This window comes from Panicum hallii, chromosome 3, assembly GCF_002211085.1.
Source record: "Panicum hallii strain FIL2 chromosome 3, PHallii_v3.1, whole genome shotgun sequence".
NCBI lineage: Eukaryota > Viridiplantae > Streptophyta > Magnoliopsida > Poales > Poaceae > Panicum > Panicum hallii.
The window spans coordinates 37,535,826-37,549,220 of record NC_038044.1 but is presented as its reverse complement, the minus strand read 5'-3'; positions in this window follow the sequence as shown (position 1 = coordinate 37,549,220).

Genomic DNA, 13,395 nt, shown 5'->3' with positions numbered 1-13,395 from the left:
AGCCATGCTGAATGTCCAATCAACACTAGAGGATAGAATTAGAGAGGCTCAAGGCTCGGATTAGGAGTTAATAAAGATTTGCAAACAAACTGGAGAAAATAAAGCACCGGGTTTCAGAGTGGACGATAAGGGAGCGTTATGGTACGAGAATAGGATTTGTGTACCCCAGAATGGAGACTTCCGGCGGATAATCATGGACGAAGCCCATAACTCGGTCTACTCCATCCACCCAGGATCCACGAAAATGTATATGGACATAAGGCAAAAATATTGGTGGAATGGGATGAAGGCGGATATTGCACGATTTATGGCTCATTGTGATACTTGTCAAAGGATCAAGGCCGAACATCAAAAGCCAGCAGGATTATTGCAACCCCTACCCATCCCGGTTTGGAAATGGGATGAGATAGGAATGGACTTTGTAGTGGGTTTACCTAAAACACAGAAGGGACATGATTCCATATGGGTAATAGTGGACCGACTCACTAAATCGGCTCATTTCATACCCGTACGAACTAATTATGGTGGAGAAAAGCTGGCAAAGCTTGATATGAAAAACATAGTAAAGTTACATGGAGTGCCTAGCAGAATTGTCTCAGATAGAGGAACCCAATTCTCCTCTAGGTTTTGAAAAGCTTGCATCAAGCCATGGGCACCAAGTTAGACTTCAGCTCCGCATATCACCCACAGACGGATGGCCAAACCGAAAGGGTAAACCAGATTATGGAAGATATGCTGAGAGCATGCGTCCTGACCTATGGAAAGGATTGGGAGCAGAGTCTGCCTTATGCAGAATTCTCATACAACAATAGTTACCAAGCCAGCTTGGGCATGTCACCATTCGAAGCCCTCTATGGAAGGAAGTGCAAGACTCCCCTAATGTGGTTGGAGGTTGGAGAACGTGCCCTAGTTGGACCCGCACTCATAAAAGAAGCAGAAGAAAAAGTAGCGGAGATCCGCGAGAAATTGAAAGCAGCTCAGTCCTGACAGAAGAGCTACGCAGACAAGAAGAGGCGGGAAATAAGTTTCAACCCAGGAGATTTTGTTTATCTCAAAGTCTCACCCATTCGAGGAACGCGAAGATTCCAGGTACAAGGAAAGTTGGCCCCTCGATACATTGGACCGTATCGAGTTCTGAAGAGAGTCGGAGCAGTGGCATACCGACTGGAGTTACCAGAAGAAATGTCGGATATACACCCAGTGTTTCATGTTTCGCAATTAAGAAGGTGTTTGAGAGTACCCGAGGAAGAACATGTGCCAGTGGAAACAATAGATCTACAGCCGGATCTGCGATACCAGGAAGTACCGGTCAAAATTCTGGACACTGTCACTAGGAGGACAAGAAACTCCGAAGTATGGATATGCAGGGTTCAATGGAGCAGACACGGAGTAGAGGAAGCAACTTGGGAACGCGAGGAGGCTCTAAAGAAGGAGTTTCCCCATCTATTTAGGAACCAGTCGAATCTCAAGGACGAGATTCATTTTAAGTGGGGTAGGTTTGTGACGCCCTGAAAATTTACCAAATTAAATTACGCGCTAAGATATTTTTGTTCAAAACCTTTTCGTCGTCAAAGCTCGTTCAACCCTAAACCCTGACCCTCTCCCGGATTCGCCGCCATTCTGACGCCCGACTCCAGCCCGGCCCCCCTTTTTGCAATATCAGTGCCCTCTTTTCCCTCGTCGCCGTCCCATCCCGCACCGCTCGGCGGTCTGTCGACCACGCGCGACCGCCTTTCCGCGATCGGCGCCGATGCAATTTCCCCCTTTTCTCCTCGCGCAGCATGCGAATGTCGCGAGCGCATGGCCGACCAGCCGCGGTCGCCGCCGCGAATATCGCCTGTGCGCGACACCTTTTTTTCCTTTCTCTCTTTCCTTTTTTTTTTCCTTCCACCATTTCTTCTTTTCCCTTTCTTTTTCCTCATTTTCCTTCTCTTTTCTTTTCCAACCCTTTTCTTTTCTCCTTTACTTTCGCTCCCTTTTCTTCCTTCCTTTTCCCTCCTCCTCCCTTTCTCTCTCTTCTCCTCTCCCCTTCCTCTGCTCCCGAACACCGCCCTCCCCTCGCGCGCGCACACGCGCCCCTATGCTCGGCTGCCCGGGCCCAAGCGCGCGCCCCGCGCGTGCCCCGCGCGCCACGCCCGTGCCGCCCGCCGCTCGTGCCCCCGCCCTGGCCCGCGCACTCCCCGCGTGTGGCCGCGCCGCCCGTCGCTTGCCGCGCCGCCCGCCGCTGTTTCCCCTGCCGCATCCCGCCATCGCCCTGTGCTCGCATCTCCCCCACGTGCTCGACGACGCCTCGACGCCCACGCCCTCGCCGCACGCCACGTCACGACGCAAGCGAATGGCCGAACGCCATTAATGGCGCTCCGCGCCGCTCGCCGGCCTCCCCACCGCCTCATTCCACCTATAAATAGACCCCGCCCCGCTCACCCTTCCCCCACGATCTCCACCGCCACCGCCCGCCGCCTTCCCAGCCCCCAACGCCGCCACACCAAGCTGCCTAGCGTCGCCGCCTCCTGCTCCCGTGGGCACGCCCCCTCGATCCACCTCGGTCCAAGGTGAGGCCGGGGATGGAATCCCCTCGCCTTCCCCTCTCTTTTGCCCCTATCCTCGGCCGCCGCCGCGCCCCGGGCGCCGGGAATTGGCGCCGAGCGCCCCCACCCCCTCTCCTCTGTTCTGTGCGGGGAAGAGGAAGGAGAAGGGCATTTTGCCCAAAGACCCCCCCTTTCCCTCTATTTCTTCCCCCCATACGTCACCTTGTATAAAAGCCCTTCCACCTTTATTTATTCAATTAACTAGCCTCCACCATGTAAACTTAATACCAAATAAACCCCTACCGCTTTCTAATATGCCCCAAATATTTCTATAAATTATAACCAAGTCCTTTCTATTTCATAACTGTTTACAAATGAGCCCCTGAACTCCTGTTTAACCCCCGAACCCTCTTTAACTCGTCATTTTATGCGCCAAATGATCTCCGATCGACCTGAAACTTTACCACGCCCTTTCTAGTATAGTTCTAACCATGCCATTAAGAAACCACCCAAAAAAATTACCCCTATCTCCATAATTAAATTATTTCCGATTCAAACCCGACGATAAAAGCTTTTAGTTCTTTCGCTTGATTGTGTGCCTGTTTGTTTGCGTCGTAGGACACGGAGTGAACGAGGAAGGTCCCGACTGTGATCAAGCGAACGAGGACCAGTTCTGCGGCCCCGAACCCGAGGGACAGTGCTTCGATCAGGATCTCCCGCAAGGATTTGAGGATGGCAAGTTCAATCCCGCCCTTTGATGCATATTTCTGTCCTAGTTTCTATAAACATAACCCCGTGGCCTGTTTTATAAAATTGCATGGTTCTGTTTGCTGAAAACATGGTAGGATAGCCACCCTTGTTTGTGATAACCATACCTTGACCACCTGGTTTTATAAAGAAAATGTGTGTGGGGGAAGGGATAAAATGTGGTTTTGAAAGATGAGTCAGACGGGATGGATGGCATTTCTGTGTGAATTGCCGCTGGTGTGCTTGTACCTGTGTGGTTGAGCGAGGAAGGGAGATATCCATCTTGTCACCTCTAAGGACCGAGTTGATGTGTCATCTCACCTAGCTTCCTGTCGTGCAAACCACTTGACCGTTGTATGGGCAACGGCTTAGCATAAATCCCACTAGTTAGTTTGATAGCCATCAGGAGAGCTGAGAGCAATGGGTGATCAAGGAGAAGGGATAAGCTCTGTGTGACTTATGCCCCGGTTAAACCTCGGAGATAGGTCAAATGACCCCTTGATGGATCCCGTGGTGGCTAGTCAGGTCTAACTAAGGTGGGTAATGGCTTAGTTGGGATCTGCACCGACACTAAGGTGATCGTGCTATGGTACCCCACCTGTGGGTAAAGTTGCACACCTCTACAGAGTTAAAATCTATTCGAATAGCCGAGCCCACGGTATTGGGCAAGTTACGGTGTGGTCACATAACTAGTGTTTTCCTCTGGGAATGGTTGGACTGATGTGGGTTGTTTGGAAAGTGTCTGGCAGTTGTGCTGTGTAGCGGCTTAAAACTTGGATCCTGTGTGGATCAACACCATGTGCTCCTTGGTACTTAAAAACTTGTTTTGACACTCACCTCACTCTTACTTTTTATAGCAGAAGATCCAGACTAACTCCCCGAAGACGTCGAGTAGTGTTTCGTCCTGCACCCAGTCTTGCCTGTGGTTAAGGCCACCGCTGGAGTTCTGCATGGCGCAAGACTCTGATGACCCTCTTTTCGTAGCTAGTGTAGTAGTGTGGGTTTTAGTTGTAATCCTCGCGATAGTGGCGCTTCACTGCCCATTACCGCGTAGAGTTGTACGGTGATGTACCATCTGATGTAATAAAAGTGTTATCAGCCTCCTGGGACTGATAAAGCATCACTTTTAAGTCTTCCCAGATGGGGGGACGCTTCAGTAACCTCATTCAATACTCTATAATCAACACACATTCTCTGTGTACCATCCTTCTTCCCAACAAATATCATAGGTGCTCCCCAATATGAAGAACTAGGACGAATGAACCGCTTATCTCGCAACTCTTTTAACTATTTCTTAAGTTCCTCTAATTCACCCATAGACATTCTATATGGCCTCTTAGAAATAGGTGCAGTACCAAGTGAAAGATCTATGAGGAACTCAATGTCACGTTCAAGTGGCATACTTGGCAAATCATCGGGGAAGACATCCGAGTAATCGCACACCACCCTGGTGTCATCAATCAAATCTGCCTTTAGCTGGTTCACTGCACAGTCTGTTGCGGGTGGAAGTGTTGCTACAAACTCAAATTGTTTTCCCGCTAAGCTGGTAAGAATCACTGGTCTCTTGGCACATTGGATGATAGCATCATACTTGGTCAACCATCCCATTCCAAGAATAATGTCAATACCACTAGATTCTAGGACTATTGGGTTTGCACAAAACTCTCTACCCATAATCTGTATTTTCACCCCAAGACACTGATACATAGCCCTTATAGTTCCCCCAGGTGAATTTACTAGCATGGAACTAGGCATGCTGCATAGGGGAATAGAATGTTTGGCTACATACTCGGCATAAATAAAGGAATGCGATGCTCCATAATCAAATAAAACTGATGCAAGGGCTGAGTTGACTAGGAACATACCAAACACAACATCCTGAGCCTCCTGAGCGGTCTCCGCGGCTACATGATTCACTCTCCCGCGGACGTGGTTCTGCTAGCCCTTGTTGCCCCACGGGGTTTGGTTGTTGTTTTTGGGTTGCTGCTGCAGAGTCTGGCTTTGTCCACTATTGTTGAATTGGCCTAGAGTATTCTGGATGTTCCTCTTGGGATAACTACTGGCATAGTGTCCAGCCTCACCACACTTGAAGCAAGTGTTGCCATCGGTGGGGGTAGGGGTGTTGTTTCTCATGGGTGTACCCGTGGGAGCGTTCTGGCGGTTCTGCGGAAATCTGGGGCATTGCACGGACTAACCAGAGTGCTGCATCTACTGGTTCTGCTGATTGGGGTGCTGGTACTGGTTCTTGCCGAAGTTGACATTCTAACCTCCATAGCGGAAAGGTGTTCCTTGAGGGGGGTGCAAAATAGGGGTGTGAGTTGTTGCTGGACTGCACCTGTGAGTCATACTTGCTCTTCTGCTCGCCCATCTCCTTGCAAGCATGTTCCACCATGATGGTATTGTCCACCATCTTCTGAAAGTTTTAATAGGTGTGCACCATCTGCTGATACCTGATAGGACCAATCAATCCATTCCTGAAGCGGTCCTGCTTCTCTTCATCATCTGCTACATCTGCGGGTGTGTAGCGGCATAGCTGAATGAACTTGTCCCGATACTCACTCACAGACATCGCTCCCAGCTGAAGTGCAAGGAACTTCTGCTTCTTGAGCTTCATCAAACCCTTGGTATGTGGTGCTCTCTGAACTTATTCCTGAACTCCTACTAGGTGATGGAGTCAGGGGTGTCGTGGGCTGCGGTGTAAGCATCCCACCAATCTGTAGCTGCTCCTTCTAGTCTTCCTGAAGCATATAGGACCTTCTCCCTATCGGTGCACTAGGTGATGTTCAGCATCTTCTCCATAGTCTTGATCCAGTCATCAGCTTGTAGAAGATCAGGTGAGTGAGAGAAGGTAGGGGGCTTGTGACTCATGAACTCCATGTGCCTATCTCTAGCTGGTGGTGGTGGCGGCAGTAGAGCTTTGTTGATCTGGTCTTGCATGTTGGCGATAGTGTTCGCCATGTTGGTTAATAGCTGAGTCTGAGCGGCGAGGAACTGCTCCATCCCTAGCTGATTCTGCATTGTCAATGGGTTGGGGTTGGAGTTGCTGCTTCTCCCCTGACGTGGCACCACTGACTAATCAACTCCTGAACCAGACCTAGTGTTCACTATCTCTTCAGTTAGACGAGTGAGACTCATGAAATAAATCATGAAAAAAGATAGTAACAAGGATAAGATAGAGATAATAAAATAAGATAGGTGATCCCAAGCTTTACTAAACTATCTAACTTTATTAAAATAAACTTGATGAAATTGTGATCATCACTCCACAATTCATCACAATCATTACAAAGATCCAAATCATATTGTTCTCATAAAACCAAGCACATAAGCGCACTGACTAAGACTAAGCAAACTCCAAGGAACGTTCGAACTAGCGATTACAAAAAGACTCTTAAGGACACACCTAACTTAAGCTCCTAGATCTACCATCTCTAAAGGAAGCAGGTGCGATAGCTGGGATCTCCATAGTGGATGCGCTTGCGGGGAGGTGAATCTGCCCAGTAGTCTGCAGACTCGTCACTGTCATACTCCAGGGATAACTCCTGATCTCCCCTCGGGTGGGCCTCTAGAATCGCCTTCTCTCTTAGAGTCTTCCTCAGCTTCTCCTTGACCTCCTGGATCTCTGACCCGGCTGAATCCAAGTCAGTGTTGAGGGCAGCGGCCAACTCCTGTGTGGTGTCCATGAGCAAGCTCCCCTCACCAGGGGGTGGAATAGGAATCTGTGCACTGGTGGCACCTCTCCTGTGGCAAGGGAACTGTTGGAACTCTATGCCCTGTAGCTCGTCCCAGTAGACGTGGCAGAGTGAATAGAGAGCCCTCCTGGCAACTTCACTAGTCCCTGCGTCCAAGGTCTTCCAAGGCACGCCATCATGGTGCGTCCGAACATCCCTCCGGCTGCCATACTTCTCATCTGGAACACTGATCACCACTAACTCTAACCACTCCTCCTCCTGCTGAGCATTCTTGAACACGTAGGCTTCATAGCGTGGCCTTAGTGGGAAGCTAATTCTCTGCATGGTCCTCCATAGGAGTGCTAGGAATGTGTCGGTGTTTTACCGCCACGCCCACCGAGGGATACCCCCAAGGTGGTGAGTGTTATCGCCATAATTTGGCTGGGCCAGAAGGAGGGCCGCGAGCAAGATGGGCTCAAAGGATAATTGTAATGGGCTTGCGAACCGGCCCCTGTGCGGGCGGTTTAAGGCCAGGATTGGCCATGTATCTAGATAGGTGTGTGCGTTTAAGTTAGCTTAGATAGAGATAGTCAAGATTCGTATCATAGTTAGCCAGGATTAGTTAGGAGAGGCAAGTCTCCGGACCATAAATATGTACCCTAGACTACGAATGAAAAAATAGAAACAACAACCATTCATAAACAAGATCTCGGCGCATCGTCACCCCTGTTATAGGGTTTCTCTCGGGTAAGTGCTATGCAGCCCCGATCACGCTTCGGGTGATCGGGGCAGTATCATTCCTACCTATTTATCTTTGTGTTTCTCGTACTAAAGCATTGTTGATGGCAAGTAACACTAGTTATCTTAACGCTTATAGGGATGCATTGGTTTTTCATATTGTACTCATGCGTTGCTTGTCACCCGTAAGCGTTTAGCTGTCCCTCGTGCCCGACCTCGTGTGTAAGGGAAGCACCTTGCTCTGTTTTGATTAGTAGATCCAATATGTTATGGTTAGTCTTTGTTCATCAAAGATTTAGCTTAATATCCGCATGGTTAGGCCCTTCAAACGAGTTAAATGATCCGGCAATACGTTCGATGCTTTATATTAATCTAAAGAGGGATTGTTCCAGGAATCAGCTTTCTGTTGGTTTTTAGGCCTCTGTTTAGGTTGCTATTATGTTTTCTTTCATGTTTGTTAGGCTTAACTATGCGTAGGATGTTCCAGTTATGTGGTGAAAGCTTTAACCGTCGTAGATTGAATTAGCTTATTGATAATAGAGCAAGTTTTCATTAGTATCAGATATACACCCTTTGTTTAGATATATATAGATCCGATCTGATACTGGGAGACAATCGACTCTTTACAGCCGATATTGGGGATCACCCGATGAGCCGATCATGGCTCGGACTAATGTTTGAACGTGTCTGTGAATGCAGGAAACTAACCGAAATCACTTCTACACCTTTCTGATCAGGTACAAGGTCAGGTGGCACGCCTAGCAACCCAGACGCCAGCCCGTGTGCCGGATCCTGGGCCGTTGACTAAGGGACCGGGGCCCACCAGCAGTCCCGAGAGCCTCTCGGCTCCTTGTGTTGCCTGTCGCTGCTCGCCGGTGGGTTTTGACCGACAACACATTCTAGCACGCCCAGTGGGACCATCTTCATCGACTACATCAACTTCCGTTGTCGGGATGTCAAGGGAGGATCCAATCACGTACGAGGAGCTGCCTGCTGAGCACAAGCAGAAGTACGATGAGATCAAGGCTCTCTTCGAAGCCGATCTCATCGGCTCTTTTGAGAGAACCCACCACCACGGTGTTAGGTGGAAGGGGTTCTCACCTGAAGGCACTCTTGATGACATGGACCTATCTACCCCTTCAGAGGATCGCCAGAGCTCTGCGCCAGGAGGTGAAATACATGGTAGCTCACTCACTGCATCGGCACTCCGAGAGGCTGGTGAACGCTTTTGAGTGTGTCGCGCTGCGCGTGGTCCAGGAAATCATGAAGCATCAGTACTCTCCAATGGGACCTACCCTGGGGAGTCACAAAGGGGAATTGCCATTTCAGGCCAAGCCACCACTGCCTTATGCATTCGCAGCTCCAGAAATACACGGTTCACCAGCTTACGTCATCTACAAGGTGGGAGGTGACCCTGTGGATCACCAGTTCTTCAGCGAGCCGCCCAAGGAGATCCCACATGGGTACATGTGTGCATATATACCGGATGGAAATAATCTGGTACATGTGGTGCAGAGGGCAGCCGGAGGAGTTTTCGGAATAGATGCCGATAAACAAGCGTGGCTAGCCACTTACGCCACCAGGCTGAGTCATGACAGCACACACTCGGCCCCAGGAGCTCAAACAGTAGACCAAATCAGCGCCATCTTAAGGGATCAATTTGGTATTTTACCAAAGAGGCGAGTGATCAGCTATACTAAGTCGTATCCAAGTGAATATGATTTGATCCCTGAGTTCACTAAGTTTAGTGGAGTGGAAGGATCTAGCTCCATCGAGCAAGTGAGCCGATACTTGGCACAATTAGGGATGATCTCAGTGTCGGATCCCTTGCCAGTAAGGTTCTTCTCTCAGTCTCTTACAGGGCCAGCCTTCGGTTGGTACACTTCATTGGGTCCTGACTCGATCCGCACCTGGAAGCAACTAGAGGAGCAGTTCCACATCCAGTACCACTCGAAAGCTGTGGAGGCCGGGATTGCCGATTTGGCACAAGTCCGGTAGAAGCGAGGGGAAACCGTGATAGAGTATATCTAGCGCTTCAGAGAGGTCAAGAATCAATGCTATTCGACCCGTATTTTAGAAAAGGAGGTAGTTGAGCTGGCATCTTTGGGACTGGTAAAGCCGATCAAGGATCTGGTCTTTCAATTGGAGTTCAATTCTTTGGCGCACTTCGTACAAAAATTGACATCATATGAGCAGCGCCACCCAGAACTGAACTGTACCAGGATAGGTTCAAGCGTCAGGTAACATTGATCAACGCAAAAGATGCTGAAGATTCTGGGGATGATCAAGAAGTAGCAGTTGCAAAGTGGACTCGGGGGGCAAATCCCGTGTCTTGTAAGTGGGGAAGCAGCAAGGACCTACAAAGGGGTTAGACTTCGACGTGAGCAAGGTTGAACAGATATTTGATATGTTACTAAAGGAAAAGCAGTTGAAGTTACCTGAAGGCTGTAAGTTTCCTACAGCATAAGAGCTGCAAGGGAGGTCATACTGCAAATGGCATCATTCTTTCATCCACAACACTAGCGACTACAAAGAACTCCATTGACAGATCCAATTGGCTATTGAACAAGGCTGATTGATCTTAGGTCAATATGCCATGAAGGTCGACACCTAGCCTTTCCCAAGCGTGAACATGGTAGAGGGTTGTGACCGATCTGCGAGACGACAATTGGATTTTGCATTTGGCATCAATATGGTAGGGCCTGCGCCATGTCGCTATGCAAGGAATGAAGAGGCCGATCCATGCGATCGGCCCCAAAAGGGGGAAAAGGGATACATCACGGAAGAGCAAGTAAGGCACATCAGGAATCAGCAGCCGGCTTCTTCCGATCTCCTCAAAAAGTATGAATACCAGTACCAGCAATGTCTCTAGCGTGAATCAGAGGATGAAGAGTATGAGCGCCGTACTGGGAAAAGTTTGAAGAAGCGGGGAGATACGCATGATCATTGGCACTGCCCATTCTTCAAGTATTGCTAGGACTCCGGTATGCGCCGATTGCCTACTGTCAAGGATTGCCCGAGATGCAGATCTCGGAAGCGTGATGCAGAAGGGGTCTCGGTGTTTCGGCGTTTGGGACCTGTGCCGCCCTAGCATGAGCAAACTGAGCCACCGCGCAAAAGGGAGGACTTTGAAGAGGAGGATAAATATCACCAGCCGCGCTGGTGCCCTAATGGATTTAACCGTTCCCAGAAACGCAAGGTACAGCGGCTGCGCAGTTTGGAGGAAGTTGAGGCCAGATATCTTGAGATGCTAAGAAAAGCGCGCCCGAATTTGGCAGATAAGTTTCACCACACCCAGAAAAGGGAATCGCGCCCTCCTAAGAAAGAGTGGCGTCCTAAGCCAACAAGAGCCAATGCGAAGATATCTGCTGACACGCATATGGTGTTCGTACTCCCCGCGGAGTTCCATGCCCAAGGCCGTGTAGAGTTACCAGTAGCCCAGCTTGACTTGGGGCCACGGCCAGTCATATTCGAGAAGCCTCGAGCAAAGAATTATAAGCATTTGAAGGCTTTATACCTCAAGGGTTACATCAATGGCCAGCCTATCAATAAAATGTTGGTCGACACCGGTGCAGCGGTCAACATAATGCCATACTCAGTGCTGCGTCTGTTGGGGTGTTCCACTGGAGATTTTAATCAAGACCAATGTCACGCTGAGCAATTTCAACGGCCAAACATCAGAGGCACAAGGTGTCCTTAGTGTGGATCTGACCGTGGGAAGCAAGACTGTCCCCACCTCTTTCTTTGTCATCAACAGCAAGAGTACTTACACTGTCCTACTTGGGAGGGATTGGATTCATGCCAAATGCTGCATTCCTTCCACGATGCACCAATGTCTGATTCAATGGGATGGAGACGAAGTAGAAGTGGTTCATGCGGATGACTCGATCGAGATTTCACACGCCGCCATGAGCATTTGGGACGTAGAAGATCAACAGCCGATTTCAGGAATCAGCTTGGAAGGCTGTGATTGCATGGAGGCTACAAAAAATGGGGTGAGGCTAGTCTTATCCACTGGCCTTATAGAGTATACAAAACATCAAGGGCGAGCTGTTCTGACGCACTTGGCGAGGCCGATCCCCGCGATCGGCCCTAAAAAATAAAATGTAAAATCCTGATGACAAGTGTATTGCATAATTGTAGCAGTTACAACGAGGCCCGCTCTAGCAGCTGGCCATATATCAATTGTAAAGTTTCAAGGATTAATGAAGATTATAGGGTGGCCGATCTTAACGATCGGCCAAAATTCTTTTCATCACATTCTTTGTCCATTTGCAGCATTGACCAGACAGATGACTAAAAGCTAGGATACGAGTTTACGTTGGTTGATGAGCTCGAAGAGGTTGACATTGGTTCTGGGGATAAGCCTCGACCAACAGTTATCAGCAAAAAGTTAAGCTCGTGTCTACGAGAGCCGATGATAGCTTTGCTGAAAGAGTATGCAGATTGTTTCGCCTGGGATTACACGAAAATGCCTGGGTTGGACACGAGCATCGTTGAGCATCGGCTCCCTCTCAAGAAGGCATTTTGGCCGTTTGTGCAACGAGCACGACAAATGAAGGCTGAAGTTCTAGAAGAAGTCAAGAGAGAGGTGGAGAAAATGCTAGAAGCAGGATTCATCAGGCCGTGCAGGTATGCTGAGTGGATTTCAAGTGTTGTACCTGTGCAAAAGAAGGATGGCCAATGGCGAGTCTGCGTGGACTTCAGAGACCTCAACAGAGCTACAGTGAAAGATGAATACCTGATGCCTGTCGCAGAGACATTGATCAACGCGGCTGCTGGTCACAAGATTTTGAGTTTCATGGACGGGAATGCTGGCTATAACCAGATTTTCATGGCTCTGAAGGATATACACAAGACTGTGTTCAGAGTACCCAGGTATTGTTCGAGTATGTGGTCATGACCTTCGGGTTGAAGAATGCCGGCGCCACGTATCAACGTGCCATGAATTACATCTTTCACGATCTGATCGACAAGTTGGTGAAGATATACATTGATGACATTGTGCTTAAATCTGCATCAATTGAGGGGCGCTTAGGAGACGTACGACAAGTTCTAGAACGAACCAGAAGGTTCGGGCTCAAGATGAATCCGAAGAAGTGCGCTTTTGGCGTATCGACCGGTCAGTTCCTGGGTTTCTTGGTGCATGAAAGAGGAATTGAGATTGGCCTAAAGAGTCAAGAAGCTATAAAAAATAATGGTGCCACCTACTACAAAGAAGGAGCTCCAGCATCTCATTGGCAAAATCAACTTTGTCAGAAGGTTTATTTCCAATCTCTCCGGGTGGATTGAGCCTTTTATGGAGTTGGTGAAAATTAAAGCCAATGACGAGTTTCACTGGGGGGTAGAACAACAATGGGCATTTGAAGAGATTAGAATATTTGTCAAAACCACCTGTGTTGGTTCCACCCCAGCAGGATAAGCCATTCTACGTTTATTTATCAGTAGGGGACACCTCCATCGCTTCAGTAGTGATACATGTGCATGATGGCAAGGAGAGGGTTGTGTTCTACCTCAGCAGAAGGATGGTAGATGCGGAGACCAGATACCCTGACATTGAAAAGTTATGCCTTTGTTTGTTCTTTACCTGTACAAAGCTTCATCATCTCTTGCTATCAGCCGAGACGATTGTCATCTGCAAATCGGATATAATCCAGCACATGCTATCGGCTCCTGTGTTGAAAGGCCGACTCGGAAAGTGGATGTTTGCA